At 38.1% G+C, this 19,350-nt stretch overlaps 1 protein-coding gene across 1 annotated transcript in view; it reads right to left on the bottom strand.

Moving 5' to 3' along the window:
• The window catches only part of LOC118745654, a 25,685-nt gene extending 11,618 nt beyond the window's left edge, over nucleotides 1-14,067 (bottom strand). The window contains exon 1 of the mRNA XM_036479203.1: nucleotides 13,987-14,067. The gene's annotated coding sequence lies outside the window, so the exon portion shown is untranslated. The remainder of the gene's footprint in view (nucleotides 1-13,986) is intronic.
• Between the last annotated feature and the right edge of the window lie 5,283 nt (nucleotides 14,068-19,350).

The following is a 19,350-nucleotide window of genomic DNA, read 5'->3' as shown; positions in this document are numbered from 1 at the left end:
TACCAGTTGTTCTTTCGGGCTCGCTGAAATCCAACTACTTCTTCGGCCCTCCATATATGTCGTAAAAACTTTTGCGGTACTAACTCGGTACACATTCGGGAACGTACAATTCATTTGAAAAACAATATGCACATACTGGGTATATATTTATGCAAACTATGCTAAATAAATAGCCGGTGCTCAACACTCCCGATTGACACACCCCCCAAAAACTCTTCCAGAGTTTTTAAACGGCAAATCAAAAAGGTTGCTGTGGACAAATTAATTTGAGAGGCCAAATATGAACCGATTTCAAGTTTCTTTTTTTTTAATAAAAGATAATTAAATTTCGCGTCGATCTATCCGTGGCGATTTTTTTTAAAAAGCTCTGGTTTTTTATTTATTAATGTTTAAAAATAGTCCGGTCAATTTAGACATTCGAGGTTCCAAAATTCCCACCCAGCTGAAAATTGGTAGGATTGTTCAAAACACCATCATAAATGAAATCTAAAAAGTCCTCATCGATGCGATACCTGAAAAAAAGTTACTTGGGGTCAAAGGTCACAAAAACGGGGTTTTCGCGATTTTCAGCAAAACGGTAAGTTTATCATAAAATTAGTTTAAACAAAAATTGTAGATCAGATAATTATCTATAAAAAATGTCAAAACTCGTCCAACTTTATGAATCGTTATATCTCGGAAACGGTGGCTCTTAGGACAAAAAGTATTTAGACATTTTTTATAGATAATTATCTGATATACAATTTTTGTCTAAACTAATTTTATGATAAAATTACCGTTTTTGTGACCTTTGACCCCGAGTAACTTTTTTTCCTGGCATTGGATCGATGACGACTTTCTAGATTTTGCACAATCCTACCAATTTTCAGCTGGGTGGGAATTTTTGTAACTTCACTCCTATTTTTGGTCTAATTTGACCGGCCTAAAATGAAAGAAAAAAAATTTTACGTTTGAATGCTTCCACTTTTTTGGAAAATAATAATAATAATAGTAGATTGGCGCTTACACATATGTTGGTGTTTGGCCGAGCTTCTCCTCCGATTTGTGGCGTGCGCCTTGATGTTGTCACACAAAGCGGAGGGACCTACAGTTTTACGCCGACTCTGAACGGCGATTGTATTTTTATGCGAAGCTATTTTTTCATGGCAGAAATACACTCGGAGGTTTGCCATTGCCTGCCGAGGGACGACCGCTGTTAAGACAAAACCTTTTTCTATATTTTTTGCGATGTTGCTTTGACCAGGGCTTGAACCCAGGCGTTGCGGAGTGGAAGCGCGCACGGCTTACCACTACACCACAGCGGCCGAAAATACTTGAAATTAATTCTAATGTCTGCAATTATTTAAAACATTATTCATAAACATTTTTCCATGGGATAGATTTTATTAAAAACAAACAAGGTCAAACATTGTAAAAATAACTTATGGTTGTGTGTTTGACTTAATTAATTAAATAAAAATAAATAAAATAAAATTCAAAAATGATTGCATTTGCTATTTATACTAATATATATTACGAAAGCCGTTTTTTCCGTTTTTTTCTGTTCCAAAAACTCGAGAACAGCTGTACCGATATTTTTGAAATTTTGAGCATCGACTCCAGACTATCCAAGGATGAAAAAAGATCAAAAGCAATTTACATATATCAAGAGGACGTGTCATCTCCCATACAAACTGAAGTTTTCACACAACATATCTCTGGAAGTATTCATCGTCGAGTGCTGCAATTTAGTACAGAGATATATAACATCAACTTTTGGAAAAAATGAAAGTTATTGAAATAGGGGGCGTGGCACCTCCCATACAAACTTAATTTCTCACACCACATAGGTACACATTCTTGTTCAACATAAATAAGTAAAAAACTAGAGCTTTTTTAAAAATCGCCACGGATAGATCGACGCGAAATTTTATTATCTCTTATGTAAAAAAAAGAAACTTGAAATCGGTTCATATTGGGCTCTCAAAATGGATATGTGCACAGCAACCTTTTTGCCCCACTGCGCAGCGGTAGAAGCCGAAGGGACTCTGCATGACTTACAAGCATGCAGAGGTGGTAACTAATGATTATATTTGGCCCCGACGCCTACCCAAAATATTTTTGCTTGAACAAATCTTTGTGTTAATAAATTCATCCTGGTTCTGCCCTCTCACTGAGATAAGCATATCCTTTATAACTCTTTATAACGCTTTAGTTATTGGAAAACATTTATAGTTTAATATTTTCTATAAAACGGATCATTAACAAAATTGATTCTAAATTTGCTCAATAAGATAACTTATTTTAAATATAATTTATAATGCTGTCTTTTGAAATGTATATCTAAATTTATCTAAACTAATGTTTTTTTGCTTTTTTTTATAGTGGCCGGAAGTGATTCTTGAACGTACGGTTCAAATCGCAGCTCACAACGTCTGGATGCTTATATCCACGTATCCTCTGGGTAGTAACCAAATACCCGTTTCGGAGCGAGCTAAAGTGAGAAGGCGTAAAACTTCGCGTGCGCTGGGTTTGGGTTCCACCACGTTAAAACCCCGCCCTTTTTTTGATGACGACCACGGCAAATGTATAAAGGAAAACACTATGATTTGAGGGTATGCACCTGGAATATCCGGACCCTTAATGGGAAAGGTGCCTCTTCCCGGCTGGTTGATGTCCTCGGAAGACAAAGGCTGACATCACCGCCATCCAAGAAATGCGATGGACGGGGCAAGGAAAGGTAAGCGTGAAGCCTTGCGACGTCTACTACAGTTGCCACGTAAAGGAGCGCAAATTCGGTGTTGGATTCGTGGTAGGAGAGAGACTCCGTCGCCGAGTACTGGCGTTCACCCCGGTGGACGGATGTCTAGCCACAATCCGCATCAAAGCGACATTCTTCAACATCTCGGAAGAGAAGGACGAGGCGTCCAAGGATCTCGTCTATGAGCGCTAGGAGCGTACATATGAGCGCTGCCCCCGACACGATGCCAAAATCGTGCAAGTCAAGATACGCACTCGCGTCTGCGCAGCAAAAAATGTGCGCCCAACAATGCACGGAAAGCTTAACGTCGAAAAGCTGCAATCACAATAGACGGTCAATTTATTCGCCACTCGACTCACACACCTGCTCTCTGAGAGCACTCTTCATCCGACATACGCGAGCAGTGGAACCACATTTCCCGATCATTTAGTACCGCCGCCGAAGAAGTAGTTGGATTTGAGCTAGCCCGACAGAACAACTGGTACGATGAGGAATGTCAAGAAGCCGCAGAGAAAAAAGACGCCACCAATAGGGCCACACTACGATCGGGCTCTACGTGAGCTATGTGGGACCACTATAGGGAACTGAAGAAGGAAGCGGGACGTATTTGCCGCAATAAAAAAGAGGCCGAAATACGTGAGTGCGAAGAGCTTGGAATGCTGGCCGACATGAAGAACACCCGAAAATTTTACAAGAGGGTTAGGCGACTTACGGAAGGTTTCAAGGCCAGGTCGAACTTCTGTAAGAACAGCGATGGCGACCTAGTGTCCAGAATGTACTTAAATTATGGAGGGAAAACTTTTCCACCCTACTGAATAGTAGCAGCGCTGAAAGAAGTGGAGAGGACGACCCCAGGCCCCCAGTCGATGACGATGGAGTCGTTGTCCCACCGCCTGACTATGACGAGGTACGAATAGCGATTACGCGGCTGAAAAACAGCAAAGCTGCTGGAGCTGACGGCCTGCAGGCCGAGCTATTCAAGAACGGCGGCGAGGAGTTCATGAGGTGCATGCATCAGCTCTTGTACATAATATGGTCAGATGAACGCATGCCCGACGACTGGAATTTAAGTGTGCTCTACCCAATCCACAAGAAAGGCGACCCCCCATTCGCGCCAACTACCGCGGGATCAGCATATATGCATAGGTTATAAGGTCTTATCGAGCGTATTGTGTGAAAGACTGCAGCTCACCATCAATGAACTGAGTGGACTTTATCAAGGTGGCTTTAGGCGTGGCAAATCCACCATAGATCAGGTATTCACGACAAGCCAAATCTTGGAAAAGACCCACGAGAATAGAATCGACACACACCATCTATTTGTGGATTTCAAAGCCGCTTTCGACAGCACAAAGAGAAGTTGCCTTTCTGCCGCGATGTCTGAATTTGGTATCCCCGCGGAACTAATACGGCTGTGTAAAATGACGTTGAGCAATACCACCAGCTCCGTCAGAATAGGGAAGGACCTCTCCGAGCCGTTTGATACCAAACGAGGTTTCAGACGAGGGGACTCCCTTTCATGTGATTTCTTTAATCTGATGTTCGAGAAGATAATAAGAGCCGAAGAACTGAACCGCTCAGGCACAATACTTTACAAGAGCATACAATTGCTGGCGTATGCCGACGACATCGATATTATCGGTAAAAACGAGGGCTACGTGTGTTCTGCCTTCTCGGGATTGGATAGAGAAGCAAAGCGAACGGGTCTGGTGGTGAACGAGGACAAAACGAAGTATCTCCTGTCATCACACAAACAGTCAGAGCATACGCGTCTTGGCACCCACGTCACTGTTGACAGTTACAAGTTTGAAAAAGTAGACGACTTCGTTTATTTAGGAACCAGCATTAACACCAATAATAATGTCAGCCTTGAAATCCAAAGGAGAATCACTCTTGCCAACAACGATTTAACGATGAGCTGTTTGAGCTTTACAAAGATATAGACATAGTGCAGCGAATTAAAATTCAGCGGCTCCGCTGGCTTGGCCATGCCGTTTGAATGGACAGAAACGCTCCTGCTCTGAAAATATTCAACGCGGGCCGCAATGCTGGTAACAGAGGAAGAGGAAGGCCTCCTCTGCGTTGGAAAGACCAGGTGGAGAAGGACTTGGCTTCACTTGGCATGTCCAATTGGCGTCAGTTAGCACAGAAGAGAAATGACTGGCGTGCTGTTTTGGACTCGGCCAAAATCGCTTAGGCGGTTACAGCGCCAATAAAGAAGAAGAAGAAAAATAAGGGATGTCGTTAAGTACGCATAGAAAAACTGCGAAATTGAGTAAGCGCACCTTAATGAAATTTCTCCGGGCGGACGGTAGTGCAGCAGGTGTGTAGATAAAATTAATATATGTACATGTGTCGTCGGATGCCTAAATATTAAAACAATTTGTAACGTTGGCAAAATAGCAAGGAAAGATTAGACCACACCCGTCCAAGAAGGAACACAGTAGGTAAATCAATGGCTTCATTTGAACGATATTCAAGAGACCAGAGTACTCATTTAGCCAATGTTCGGGAAAACTTGTGAGATCTTCTTGTTCTTCTTCTTATTTGGCACTGTAACCGCCTAAGCGATTTTGGCCGAGACCAACAAAGCGTGCCAGTCGTTTCTTTTCTGTGCCAGCTAACGCCAATTGGAAATGCCAAGTGAAGAAAAGTCCTTTTCCACCTGGTCTTTCCATCTCAGTGGGGGCCTCCCTCTTCAGTCAGTGTCAATTCGAACGGCATGGCCAAGCCAGCGGAGCCGTTGTATTTTAATTCGCTGCACTATGTCCATGTCGTTGTAAAGCTCATACAGCTCATCGTTCCACCGTCTGTGGTCCTCGCAGTTGCCAACGCGTAAATCTTCCCCAAAATCTTTCTCTCGAATACTCCAAGAGCCGCCTCATCGGATATTGTCATTGTGCATGCTTCTGCGCCATATACCAGCACGGGTATGATGAGTGACTTATAGAGTGTGGCTTTCGTACGTCGAGAGAGGACATTACTCCTGAATTGCCTACTTAGTATAAAGTATCACTTGTTGGCAAGAGTGATTCTGCGTTGGATTTCCATGCTGGTATTATTATCGGTGTTAATACTGGTTCCCAAGTAAACGAAATTCTCTATTTTCGCGAAATTATAACTGTCAATAGCGACGTGGGTGCCAAGGCGCGAATGTGCTGACTGTTTGTTTGGTGACAGGATATACTTCGTCTTGTCCTCGTTTACCATCAGACCCATTCGCTTTGCTTCCTTATGCAACTTGGAAAAGGCAGAACAGATTTCGCGGTTTTTATTACCTATGATGTCGATGTGGATTGGCATAAGCCATCAATTGCATGCTCTTGTAGTAAATTATTCCCGAGCCGTTAAGTTCCGCGGGCCTTATTATCTTCTCCAACATCAGATTAAAGAAGTCACATAAAAAGGAGTCACCCTGTCTGAAACCCCGTTTGGTGGCGAATGGCTCGGAGAGGTCATTCCCAATTCTGATGGAGCTGGTGGTATTGCTCAACATCATTTTACACAGCCGTATCAGTTTGGCGGGGATACCAAATTCAGACATAGCGGCGTATAGGTAACTCCGTTTAGTACTGTCGAAAGCGGCTCTAAAGTCGACAAATAGGTGGTGAGTGTCCATTCTTTTCTCGCGGGTCTTTTCCGAGATTTGGCGTATTGTGAATACCTGGTCTATAGTGGATTTTCCAGGCGTAAAGCCACACTGATAAGGCCCAATCAGTTCATTGACGGTGAGCTGCAGTCTTTCACACAATACGCTCGATAAGACCTTTTAACCTATGCATAGATGCTGATCCCGCGGTAGTTGGCGCGAATGGGGGGCGCCTTTCTTGTGGATTATGCAGAGCACACTTAAATTCCAGTCGTCGGGCATGCGTCCATATGACCATATTCTGTATAAGACTTGATGCATGCACCTTATCAACTCCTCGCCACCATTCTTGGATAGCTCTGCTGGCAGGCTGTCAGCTCCAGCGGCTTTGTTGTTTTTCAGCCGCGTTATTGCTATACGTACCTCGTCATAGTCAGGCGGAGGTACATCGACTCCGTCATCATCGACTGGGGCCTCGGGTTCTTCTTCTCCCTAACTTTCCATGCTGCTACCATTCAGTAGGGTGGAAAAGTGTTCCCTCCATAATTTAAGTACGTTCTGCACATTGGTAATTAGGTCGCAATTGTTGTTCTTACAAGAGTACGCCCTGGTCTTGAAACTTTCCGTAAATCGGCTAACTCTCTGGTTAAATTTTCTGGCATTCTTCCTGTCGGCCAGCATTTCAAGCTCTTCGCACTCGCGTATTTCGGCCTCTCTCTTCTTATTGCGGCAAATACGTCTCGCTTCCCTCTTCAGATCCCTATAGCGGTCCCACATAGCGCGCGTTGCGCCCGATCGCAGCGTGGCCCTGTGACGCTCCTCTTCGCACCAGTTTTTCTTCCGGGCTCGCTGAAATCCGAGTACTTCTTCGGCGGCGGTACTTAATGAGCGGGAGATGTGGTTCCACTGCTCGCATATGTCGGTTTGTTGAAGAGTGCTCTCTGAGAGCAGGTGTGAGAGTCGAGTAGCGAATGCATTGCCTGTCTATTGTGATTGCAGCTTTTCGACGTCAAGCTTTCCTAGCATATTTGGGCGCACTTTTTTTTCTGCACAGAGGCGGGTGCGTATCTTGGCAGCAACAAGAGAGTGGTCCGAGTTGATGTTTGGCCCTCGGAGTGTAGGTATGTCCAAAAAACTGGATCACAACATGATCGATTTGGTTTCTCGTTTTTCGATCCGGAGACAGCCACGTATCTTGATGAATCCTTTTATGCTTGAACCTAATACTGCATACTACCATGTTTCGGGCCCAGGTGAAGTCGTTCAGCCTCAGTCCGTTGTGGGGCGTTTCGTCGCGGAGGTTGAATTTTCCGACGGTGGTTACAAAGATCCCTTCCTTGCCCACCCTGTCATTGAAGTTTCCAAGCACGATTTTGATATCATGTCGAGGCCAGCGCGTAGAATAGATCCTTGGATACCTCAATCTTCTCTACCGTTTGGGCATGGGCGCAGATGAGCGATATCACAAAAAATGCAACAACGGATTCGCGCTCCTTTACATAGCAGCTGTAGTAGACGTCGCAAGGCCCCAGACATTGCTTGCCTTGCCCTGTCCAGCGCATTTCTTGGATGGCGGTGATGTCAGCTTTTATTCTTATGAGGACAGCATAAGCACCTTTCCCATTAAGTGTCCGGACATTCCACGTGCATGCTCTCAAATCGTAGTTCTTTAAACGTTTGTCGTGGTCGTCATCATAAGGTGGGTCTGATCCGAGGATTAGTATTCCATATAGGGATGAAACGATACGAGTAAATACAAGTATAGACTCGATACTTTTCGATCGGGACCAAGTAATTTTGGTATCGATACTGTTGAAGCAAGTACTGAGTACTAGTCTAGATACTAGAAAATCTTTCATATATTAATTACTTTTAAGAATTTATTTTTGTAAAATTGCATCCGAATAATTTTGTTTCTATACTCTTCACACTTCCATTTGTATGTGGAATTTTACCAGGTGAAGTAATAATCAGACCTTTTTGAAAATATCGTATTTCAACTGCACTGATATCTTTGGAAAAACAAAAAATTAAAATTCTCAAAAAAATTTTATGAGCAAATTTTTTTTTAAACGATATTAACTTTCTTGTAATATTTTCCAATACATTGTCTGTGTTAAATATGTTTCAACATCAAACATATATGTAGTTAACTTATGACATAAAAAACAAAATTTAACTTATTTAGTTCATAACGAAAGTATCGATACCTACTCATATCTTTCGATATTACTTCTAAGTAAAAGTATCGATAATTGCATGGTATCATTTAATCCCTAATTCCATATGAGATAACAACGCTATGTGTGGAGAGGGTTCTGCTATTTAGTAGTTTCAACCTAATACTACCCCCCCTATTATGAGTTGCATTCGATTTTCGACTGTGTCGAAAGTGCTGAGCGAACGAATTTTCATTTGGTATTATGGCGCTCATTCGATGAAGAATAGCGCTATTGTGAATTTCGCTCGTTTAGGTTGTTCACAATAGTATATTTTTCACCGCTGAGAAGCTTTGTTTACAAATCGAGCAAACTAGATAGTGTGCTTATACGTATTTATGTAAATTTGTTCTAATTAAAATGAAGTAAAAAAGAAAGCAAGTTTATAAAAACGCGGTAAAATGAGTACAACGAGTTCTGGTTCAACGATTCGTCAGAGGATGAGAGCTTAGTAAACTGGCCAGGAGTAGCAAATGTTTAAGAGAATTTAAGTTTATTAGTCTTTCGAATATATTTTGATATAAAATATATTTAAGAAATTTGTCTACAGATTCATTAAAAAGTTTCGGCCATCTAAAGAGGCGTTTGTGAGCCAAATCGATTTAAAATATTTTAAAACTATCAACAGTGCTACGATTTTGTTCTCAGAGATCGTGCCAACAGAGTATTGGGATTTTCTTTCACAAGTAAAACCAGCCTTTGGAGCTTGTGTTTAGTATTCACGATATTAGAACTGCATGAAATTAATAAAAATTGTTTAAAATTAGTGTCTAGCCGCCAAAATGTAAGAAAACATATACAAAATCATACATTTTCCACAATTTTCTAACACTTCGCTACACCATCGAAAGCAAAATTCTGTTCGACAGATAATTCGATACTCAACGAAAATTTCGACACGCTTGCATAGCTCATAATACGAATTTCACTTTCGATCTTCGATCTTCGATAGCCAGCGAAGATCGAAAATCGAATGCAGCTCATAATAAGGGCCTATGTTTACGTTGAGCCTTTAACTCGAGTTTATGGGCCATTTTAGAGTTAAACGTTAAAGACTACTAATTAACTCGGAGTTTGCCACACAAATAATTTTCGTTTAACTCGCCTTAACCACACAAGCGAATGCAACCCTTTTTTGACCGAATTTGGTTTGTGTCTTTGATAATCCAAACCTGTTCCCGTACTGCAGGATTTAATCAGAAATAGTCCGAGGTCGTTCCGTGCACATAAGTGTAGAGTATCAACAATCTATCTACGCAAAACCCAAAAATGAGGCGGAAGTAAAACATAAAGAAGATATCAATGGTTAAAGTTATTTTTTTATTTTTTTAAATATTAATATGTTCTGAACAATATAACCTATTAAAAAACTAATAACGTCGAAATAAAGGTAATTAGAGGGTATTTCACTTGGTGTACATACTTTTTTTTTATGTTTGTAAGCCAGAAATACCTAATAACCAAAAAGGTTTTCGAAAAGGTTTGCGATCGGTCAAATATTTTCCGAGATATAAATATAAAAATATAAAAGTTGAACATTAACTTCTTTTATTGGCTTTAGTTTTTATTTGCGCCAAATAATCTTGGTATGGTTGAAATCAGCATGAAAAGTTTTATTTAGCTACATTTTTTATTTCTTTATGGCTAAACGGTTGGTATTCTACCCCACGGCTACATCGGACTATTTCTGTATAAATCCTGGAGTACCGGAACAGGCTAAATGTGAATAAGGAAAAGTAAACAAACAAAGGTAAAATTGGAGTCTGAGTTTATTAAACACCCCAATGAGAACACTTGACGGTTGTTCATAAACTCAAAACGTTAAACTCGAGTTATAATTTCAATGTGAACATAGTATAAACCGGGACTGCATATTAACGTTAATTTCATCAATAAACGAAAATACAAAATCGCTTTTGCTTTTTACAGCGATAATGTTAACATTTTGGCTGCATTTCTTTATTCATTTTGAACGTTTGGAATAAACTTTTTTGTTTACTTATTCTTTAGAACGTTCCTGATGATATGTTAACGTATATTTTAAACGCATTCTGTTTATTCTGGCTGTGAAATGGGATTAGCTGGAATGTATAAAGAAACGCAGCCTATGTGTTTATGAAAAAAATTTCATTTTGTTAATTAGCAGAAAAATATGTCAACAACAATTTTGTTTCGTTGATTATCAAAAAAGCAAAATTGTTTCTGCAGCAAACAAAAAATTTAATAAACAGGCAAGTTTCATTATTTTAAGGAATTGTGGGAACAATGGGTCGTAGAAAAGTAGTAGTAGAGTCAATTGTAGTTGGGTGAAAATTTCTTAACTAGACCTCAGATTTCAGTCAAGTTCGAATTTTTGCGTGAAAATTTGTGGGTAGAGAGGCTTATAGATGTGAAAGGGGTTCTGAGAATTTTTTTTTTATTTTAATTTTAAAAGTTTTTATAGGCAAATATAGTTTTAAGCAATCTTTTTTTCAAAACTCATTATCTCTTAAAGTATTTGACGAAAGTTGATGAAATTTTTTTTGTAAGCGAAGTGACATTAGAACTTAAAAAAAATATATTTTTGTAATTTAGAAATAAAAAAAAAATAAAATAGAACATAAATATTCAAGTTGCATTAAAAATATGTTCTCAATGAGTGTTTTCTATCTCGTCTATATTTTCGAAATATGCATTTATTGAAGAAAATATTTATAAAAAAAAATTTGTTAGATCTGTTCTGTTTTTGACTTACGGCACCATTTGTCACAGCGCGCACGCATCGTGAACCATGCACGCTCACCGCCTTTGCGAGCAACGTGTGCACTAGAAAGCACGTACCGAAGCAACTAACAATTGGCTCATATTTGCGACTTTTAACATAAACTTATATAATAATGAAGGCATTTGTGGTATTTTTAAGGCATTTTTAGGTTAAGCTTGGTATGTGTTAAAATAATCTGATCAAGTCCATCTTTTTGGAGTTCACGCGCATCTGTATGGTTCTAGCGCCATCAGTCAACCATAAGTATGTAAATTTTATGTATAATAATTTTTTTATTGTGATTGTTCAGGTGTTCAACGTCGCACAGTGGTACAGCCCACAGCCCCATAAATTTTTTTGGAAAAATAGAAGGAGTCGGCGTATAACCTCAATGTTCGGTGTGCAACATTTATGATTTATTTATAAACCTAACCTCAAAGACGTCTTAAAAATCCTATAAAAACTGCACCGATGCATATATAATTCCGAAATTTTTCCCATATATTTGTAATAATCAGGGAACGGATTTTATGGAATTAAGAATGACCACGATTTTGCTTTCCCTTATTTCATATATACACATCTGAAGTTGAATTTTTTTGCCTTTTTTAAGATATGTATTCGCCTTTACTTACTTTAATTGTAAAGGGCAAGCCCTTCCCAGCAGCGAAAAGCTGAACCAATATGCACAAATTCCAGCTCATGAACTATTATTTAAGGATAAAAGTCATACCAGTTCGTTATGGACCATAATTATACCAGTTCCTCGTAGAAAAAAGTAAACTAGTTGGTAGAAATTCTAGTTCGAAAACTGGTATTAAATGGGGAAGTCATAACAGTTCGTCATGGACTTTAACACTATGCGACAGTCAAAATCGGGATGGGATGAATCCAACGGGAAATGTTATATCGGTCAAAAACAAGTTATACGTGGCCCGGCGTTTCGCTGGGTCACGTCTAGGAATCGAGATATATCGATTTGAAGTTAGTAACTATCATATAGGGGGAATTGTCACCTTTCGTGGTCTTTTTTTGACATAACTCGAGAACCACTAGTCCGATTTTGCTCAAACAAATTTAAAAAAATTAAAAATTAAAATTCCTTTAATCTGTTATTGGCAGTGAAATTCCAAACCAGTCAGTATAAATACTAGTTCATTAACTAGTATGTGCTAAAGCGACGGCCTACCATGCCGGCTATTTCGAACAACTTATGCGATCAGCGACATCTGTGTTTGAATAGCCACAACCAAAACTAAAATGCGGTTAATTGCTTTCATCTCGTATGTCGGCTGTGGCGTCGAGTGAAGACTATCGATTCTGGTTCTGAGATCTCAGGTTCGAGTGCGCTTGGAGGTTGTTAAAGTAAACTAAGTAAATTAATTTAAATAATTATTTCAATTTAAATATAAAATAAAAATTGTACATAAATTGAATTTCAATTGGAAAAAACCTAAATACTCAAATACCGTAAAAATATTAAAATAATTCTTTGTTCTTTTTAAAACAATACATTTAAAAATAACAAGAGATATAAATAAATAAGAAATAAAGAAAAGATTCGCTTACTGAGATTCGAACTCGGATCTCTTTATTTGGCGTGCCGAAGCATTACTCTGTCGACCATTGCCACAGTTGCAGCGCCACGAGCAAAATGGCAAACTTATGCTTTTCACGGGGGATGAATAGGCAGTCTATCCCGTCAACTGGTATGATAATACTAGTATTTCTACTGGTAGCGTGCTGATGCAGGAGTGGGCAATTGACATCTCCTATGACACTGCCATGTTAAAAATACCAGTTGCTAACATTGAAAAAGGATACAACGTGAACTAGTTGGGCTGAAATGCAAACTGGTAGCATTCACAACTAGTAGCTTTCCATGCAGGGTTATTCCTGATAATATGAAAGTTTTAAAAGTTCCATATTTAAATTGGGCGCCACTTGTATTAACTCACGTCGAGCGCACGTTTAGTACATTTAAGGCATTTCTTGGCGGACACCTAATAAAAATGCTACCAGAAAACTTCAAAATGCATCTTGTGGTTCAATGTTACTACAACTATAGAGATTAAAGTTTTGCGAGTTAAAAACTCAAATGGAGAAAATAGTCAAAGATGCAAAGTAAACATTTTTGATATAATGAAACTGTGTAGTTCATGGTTTTCCTCTTTTTGCTTGTAAAATAAACATTTCTTAAATAAATGTATTTTTTGATTATTTTTCGGTTTTTGTCTTTATTTAGTACCTTATTTTGCCTTCTAGTCCCTTTTCCTGCCTATTTCCCCTTTATTTGTAGGTTGTTAGGTTCTAAAAATCCGTTCCCCGGTAATAATGTTGTATGTGAACTTCAAAAAATGGAATTAATGGGATTATTTTAACACATACCTCCGATGCAAAACTTAACATAAAAATGCTTTAAAAATATCATAAATGTCCTCATTATTATATGAGGTTACGTTAAAAGTCTGAAATATGAGCCAATTGTTATGTAGTTGCTCTAGCAGGCGCTTTCTAGTGAACACGTTGCGTGCATAGGCAGTGAGCGTGCAAATTAACGCCACCAATCACCCGTAGTACTTACCCGCTAAGTAAACAGTGAGCCACTTAGGCATATGTGTCAAATATGTCAATGACACGTTAGCCATTGGGTAGCGCACAGGAGACAACTCCACAGTTCATTTTTAATACTTACCAGTTATGTAAACCAGGTGTTCCCAAACTTTTTTCACCTCGGCACCCTTGTTGTGCTAAAAAAATTTCGCGGCACCCCTAGTCTTCAAATGTCTACGAAAACAAGAAAACACAATGCAAACTTTATGCTCCTTTAGTTTTCATGTGAGGACTGAAATCGTTTTGATGTTTTCATTATTTCCTTTAAGTTTATTGGGAGCTTTGACAATTTTACGAAGGTTATCGATTCGTCGGAATATTTTTATGTTATTTTTTTTCTATGTATGTTACCGCATAACTTGGAACCACGTTAACCGACTATTATAATTCTTTTTTAAAGGAAAGCTCTTACCTGACAAGTGGTCTAATTTGGTTTAAATCAGATCATTGGATCATGAATAGATTAACTATAAATCTTAAATTTTTAGATGGGAATTGAAATCGGTTTTGTTTTTTTTTTTTGTTTAAAAATTACTTGTTTATGAAAGCATTTGTTAAAAATGCAGCCTCACATAGAAATGTAAAAGTAAGGCCCCTATTATGAGTTCCATTTGATCTTCGACTGTGGTCGAAAGTGCTGATCGGACGAATTTTCATTTGGTGTTGTCAGAGGACGTACATTTATCGAACGTAAATGATCGTATGTAAATTTGTGCAAATTAAAATGAAATAAAAAAGAAACGAGTTTATAAAACCGTGGTAAAAATGAGTACAACGGAGTTCTGATTCAACGATTCGTCAAGGGATGAGTGCTTGGTAAACTGGCCAAGAGTAGAAAATGTTTAAGGGGGTTTAGGTGTAGTCTTTCGAATATATTTTGACATAAAATATATTTAAGGAATTTGTCTACAAATTTATTAAAAACTTCCGACTGTCTATAGAGGCGTTTGTGAGCCGAATCTATTTAAAATATTTTAAAACTATCAACAGCATACGATTTTGTTCTCAGCGATCGTGCCAACTGAAGCCATCCTCAGAGTCAATGTTGGGAAATTATTCGACAATGTTTTTTTTTCAAACCGTCCAAGTTAACGCTGGTAATGCGCGTTAACGCTATGAATATAATTTTGACAGCTAATTCACGAAAGCAATTTAAGTGAAAAATGATTTTACTTTTTTGAATGTTATATGGAAACTGCTACTGAAACCGGCTGCTATCAATTTTCTTAGCGTTAACTTCGAAGCTACATACGTCTTTCTGATTACTTTGTTTAAAAAACCAGAGATGTATTTTAATTTCGCAGGCCTCTGTTATCTTCGCAGCGTCATCCAATTCGGGTTTTAAATTTAGTGGCGGCATCTTCCTAGTCGCCAGGGAATACCGAGGGATCATACAGAGACTTCTCGTAGCGTTTTCTGCCTCTTGCTTCATCCTAGACGCTCCTTTCGTTTTTCCAACCACCGAAAATATCCGCACACTTGCTCCATTTCAAACCATTGTTTTGTAAAAATTTGTCGATAATAATAATATAATAATAGATTGGCGCTTACACATATGTTAGTGTTTGGCCGAGCTTCTCCTCCGATTTGTGGCGTGCGCCTTGATGTTGTCACACAAAGAGGAGGGACCTACAGTTTTACGCCGACTCCGAACGGCGATTGTATTTTTATGAGAAGCTGTTTTTCATGGCAGAAATACACTCGGAGGTTTGCCATTGCCTGCCGAGGGACGACCGCTGTTAAGAAAAAACCTTTTTTCTATTTTTTTTTTCGATGTTGCTTTTACCAGGGCTTGAACCCAGGCGCAGCGGAGCGGAAGCGCGCACTGCTTACCACTACACCACAGCGGCCGACATAGCTTCAAAAATTTCGTCGTCGGAACATTAATCCGAAAACGGGAAGAAAAGTGGATGAAACTCGGATTAGATCTACAAAAGTACCGAAAGTGGTTGTGAAAAGTGTACGTTTTCATCTATTTTTCTGAAAATTTGCTGATTCAATTTTGCGTTGACAAAACGTACTGGGGAACTATGCTTAAGAGCGAAATATCCCTTTGCTGCAAGCTATTTGTGTTGTGTATGGAGTATGACGAGCCGCTGAAGGTAATTTTAATAAAAATAAAATTTTTTGATTTTCTGGCCGCCATGTTGAAGTTTAATTAAACCGCTTGCGTTGTGTATGGAAAGTCTAAAGAATTGGCCCGCACCACTAGTATACTCTAGCCACTAGCGTCACCCACTTTGGGAAGGCCTGATGTAAACAACTGTAACTTAATTGAATCACTTAGGCAAATTTACCAAATATATAAATGGCACATTGGCAATTAGAAAGCGGCCATCACCTAACACCTATGGTCTGCTTTTTGTAGAATTGCGATATATAATAGAATTAAAAGCACATCATCTAACATCTAGCTTTGCACTTCCTAGAATTTAAGCTTGGCTTTTGTATTTAGACTTATGTGAAATATTGTATAAAAAGGAAAGATTAATAAAGAAGGCAGTTCCGTTTTACTGACGTGCCACGCAACGAGGTTGTTCTTTTTAAAAACCTTCCGCGCTTCGCTGGAATATTAAGTGGCCATCCTGCCAGGAGTTGTAAAAAAAGCCCGAAAAAACAAAGTACGGCTAGTGACATCTCCCTGGGGACCAAAAATAAGCGTTTTAACGTTTTAAACAAAATGTTATAAAGTTTTTTTTTAATTCTGTAGTAACCGCATAAGGAGACAAAAATCTCCGTGTTACGGATACAGAAACGCAAACAAGTATCGCGAAAAATGTGAGAAATATAAAAACAAAAAATTATAAAAAAAAAATTGGTAACCGCGAAGAGAGCCAAAAATCTCCGCGTTACGAAACCAAACAAACATACAAGTATCGCGAAAAATGCGAGAAAAGTAAAAACAAAAAATATATAAGAAAAAAAGGAGACAAAAATCTCGTTACTATAACAAACAAAAAAAGTCGTTCCGCGTACCCGCAACAAATAAAAAAATAAAGCACCAAAACGGTGACACGAGGATTTAACTTAAGATGGTATGAGGATAAAAGTAAAGGTGATACGAGAATTGAACCGAAGGTGGTAAGAAGATAGAACGGAGGGAGATACAAGGCGAAAATATATAAGAATATTTAATGGGAAATAGGCCCAGTAGTTTAGGATGCAAACGATTGTATTATTGTGAAATGTGTAGGGAAAACCACAGTAGGGCAAAGTGTCCACAAAATTTAAGAAAGAAATGTTTGCAAAAATATATAAATAAATTGTTCATAAAGAAGTGAATAGTATTTACATACGTAAGAATAGTTTTATTTTATGTATTTCATTACTCTTATTAAGTAGATATGACGGACGCTCTACCAGCGGACCTAGACTATGATGAGATAAATAGGATGGTAGAAAATTTAGGAATACAAGAACATTCTGATGAGGTTATAAAAAGGGTTTTAAAGAGAAAGGGCATTTTTGACGAAGACATAGGTAGCGACGAGAGGGAAATAAGTTGCATGGCAGCAGTTTTCAAGTTTAGGGAAAGAATAAAAGAGCTACTCTTGAAGGTTTTTATAATCAAGAGACCTTGGAGTCAGAGACAGTTGCGCAGATTTAAGTATCAAAGAGATATATGAAATAGTAAGCAAGCTGGAAAGTTTAATAGACAGATTTTCAATAATGCCGATTACAAACAATGTCATCAATAACGCATCCAATATGGATGTGGTATCGAGACTAATAGTAGCCAGTACTGCCTCACTACGTAGTGAGGTGGAACAAGTTAGACGTCAGTTAGAGGCTTTAAACAGAACAAACAATGTTACTGAATACGTGACAGAAACGATTGAACCCAGTATAATTTGCGACGCAACGTTGGAGGTAATAAAGTCCCTTCCGGAATTTAAAGGAAAAGTTAATAATTACGTTAGTTGGCGTGAGGCGGCCAACAACTCTATGTCATTATATGGGCAAATCTAAAAAACAGGTAACCTTGGTGTTATTTACCTTTATTTTTACTATTGGAAACTTTATTAAGCTGGTTGCTTTTGAATATAATTCATTCACGTATACTTGAAGCCTCAAAAAATGTGGATCAATTTGCTGCATAACTTTTGAATTATAGGTGTTTAAATTTAAAAAAATAATGAAAACAAGTGAATTTTTTATGTAACTTTTAAGAGGGGCAAAATTAATTATGTCATAACTTTTGAAGCACCCCATATTCTGATTTGAAATTTAATGGGCATTTAGCACTTATGTGTATACTTTATATGTAGTAGATAAGAAAAGTGTGCATTAAAAAATAACGAGATGGAGGGTAGCTCAAAGTCTGTAACTCCAAATTTCACAATTTTCAAAATGTTCGGCTTATCGCGTACAGTTTTTGAAGCATTTAATTTTAAGAACTTTTTATGTATGTATTGTATTCTACAAACAGTTACGAATAATTTGATACCTTAGCAAGAGGTGTGCTTTCAGAATAAACCAAGTTTTAAAGATAAAATATTCTGCGATCTTGAGCGTAATTTTTATTCCAAAAATATGTTAATTGAAGGCACATTTGGAAAATTCGTCGAAACGATCTAAATATTTTTATAACTACTAGTCCTTATAACGTTGCATATACCTGTAAAATGCTTAAAAAAATGTTCTCTAGAAGTGTGTAAAAACCCCGATTTAGTACCTTTAATTATGCTCCTTCTTGTAGTCAGAATATTTCGAGCGCGGTATCAAATCAATTTTTTTTCGACAAAGGTTCTGATATTTGCTCCTACTTAATTGGAGCCTTCTAAATTCAATGGCGTCCCCAGTTTTGTCCGATTGTCTCCACTTTTGGAGATAGCGGTACTTGAAACCTTGCTTAAATTTGAACTATTTAATAAAAAAAACTCCCTCAGTTTTGAAGATATTTTACTAAAATTTTGCACACGGTTATATCTCATAAAATCATCGAAGTCGGTTCACTCTAAAATCTAGCTCCCATACAACTGATTGTCCAGAGATGTTGTTTTGCGTTATAACCCTCCAGTTAAGCAGGTAAAAATTTAGTATAATTTCACTTTAACATATAGCACGCATACAATTTATTATTCAGATATGAAGTTAGAGTTATAGCGCAAAAATACATATCTGAGTAATCAGTTGTATTGGAGCTATACATTCGATAATTTTAAGGAATAATTAAGATAATATTAAAAAACCGTCATGTGCAAAATTTTAGTAAAATAACTTCAAAACTGAGGGAGTTATTTATAAAATAGATAAAATTTAATCAAATTTTCAAATAGCGTTATCTCGAAAACCGGAGAAAATCTGGCAAAACGGGGGATGCCATTGAATGTAGAACGTCCCAATTAAGTGAGTGCAACTTTCAAAAACTTTGCTCAAAATTTACAACTTGAACAAAGTAATTTGAACCCAGCTTATTCTTTTGTTTTCTATTTCATGTTTATTC

The sequence above is a fragment of the Rhagoletis pomonella genome, unplaced genomic scaffold (assembly GCF_013731165.1).
Source record: "Rhagoletis pomonella isolate Grant_MI unplaced genomic scaffold, Rhpom_1.0 Rhpom_scaffold_00009, whole genome shotgun sequence".
Lineage (NCBI taxonomy): Eukaryota > Metazoa > Arthropoda > Insecta > Diptera > Tephritidae > Rhagoletis > Rhagoletis pomonella.
This window is presented reverse-complemented; position numbering and strand designations above follow the sequence as displayed.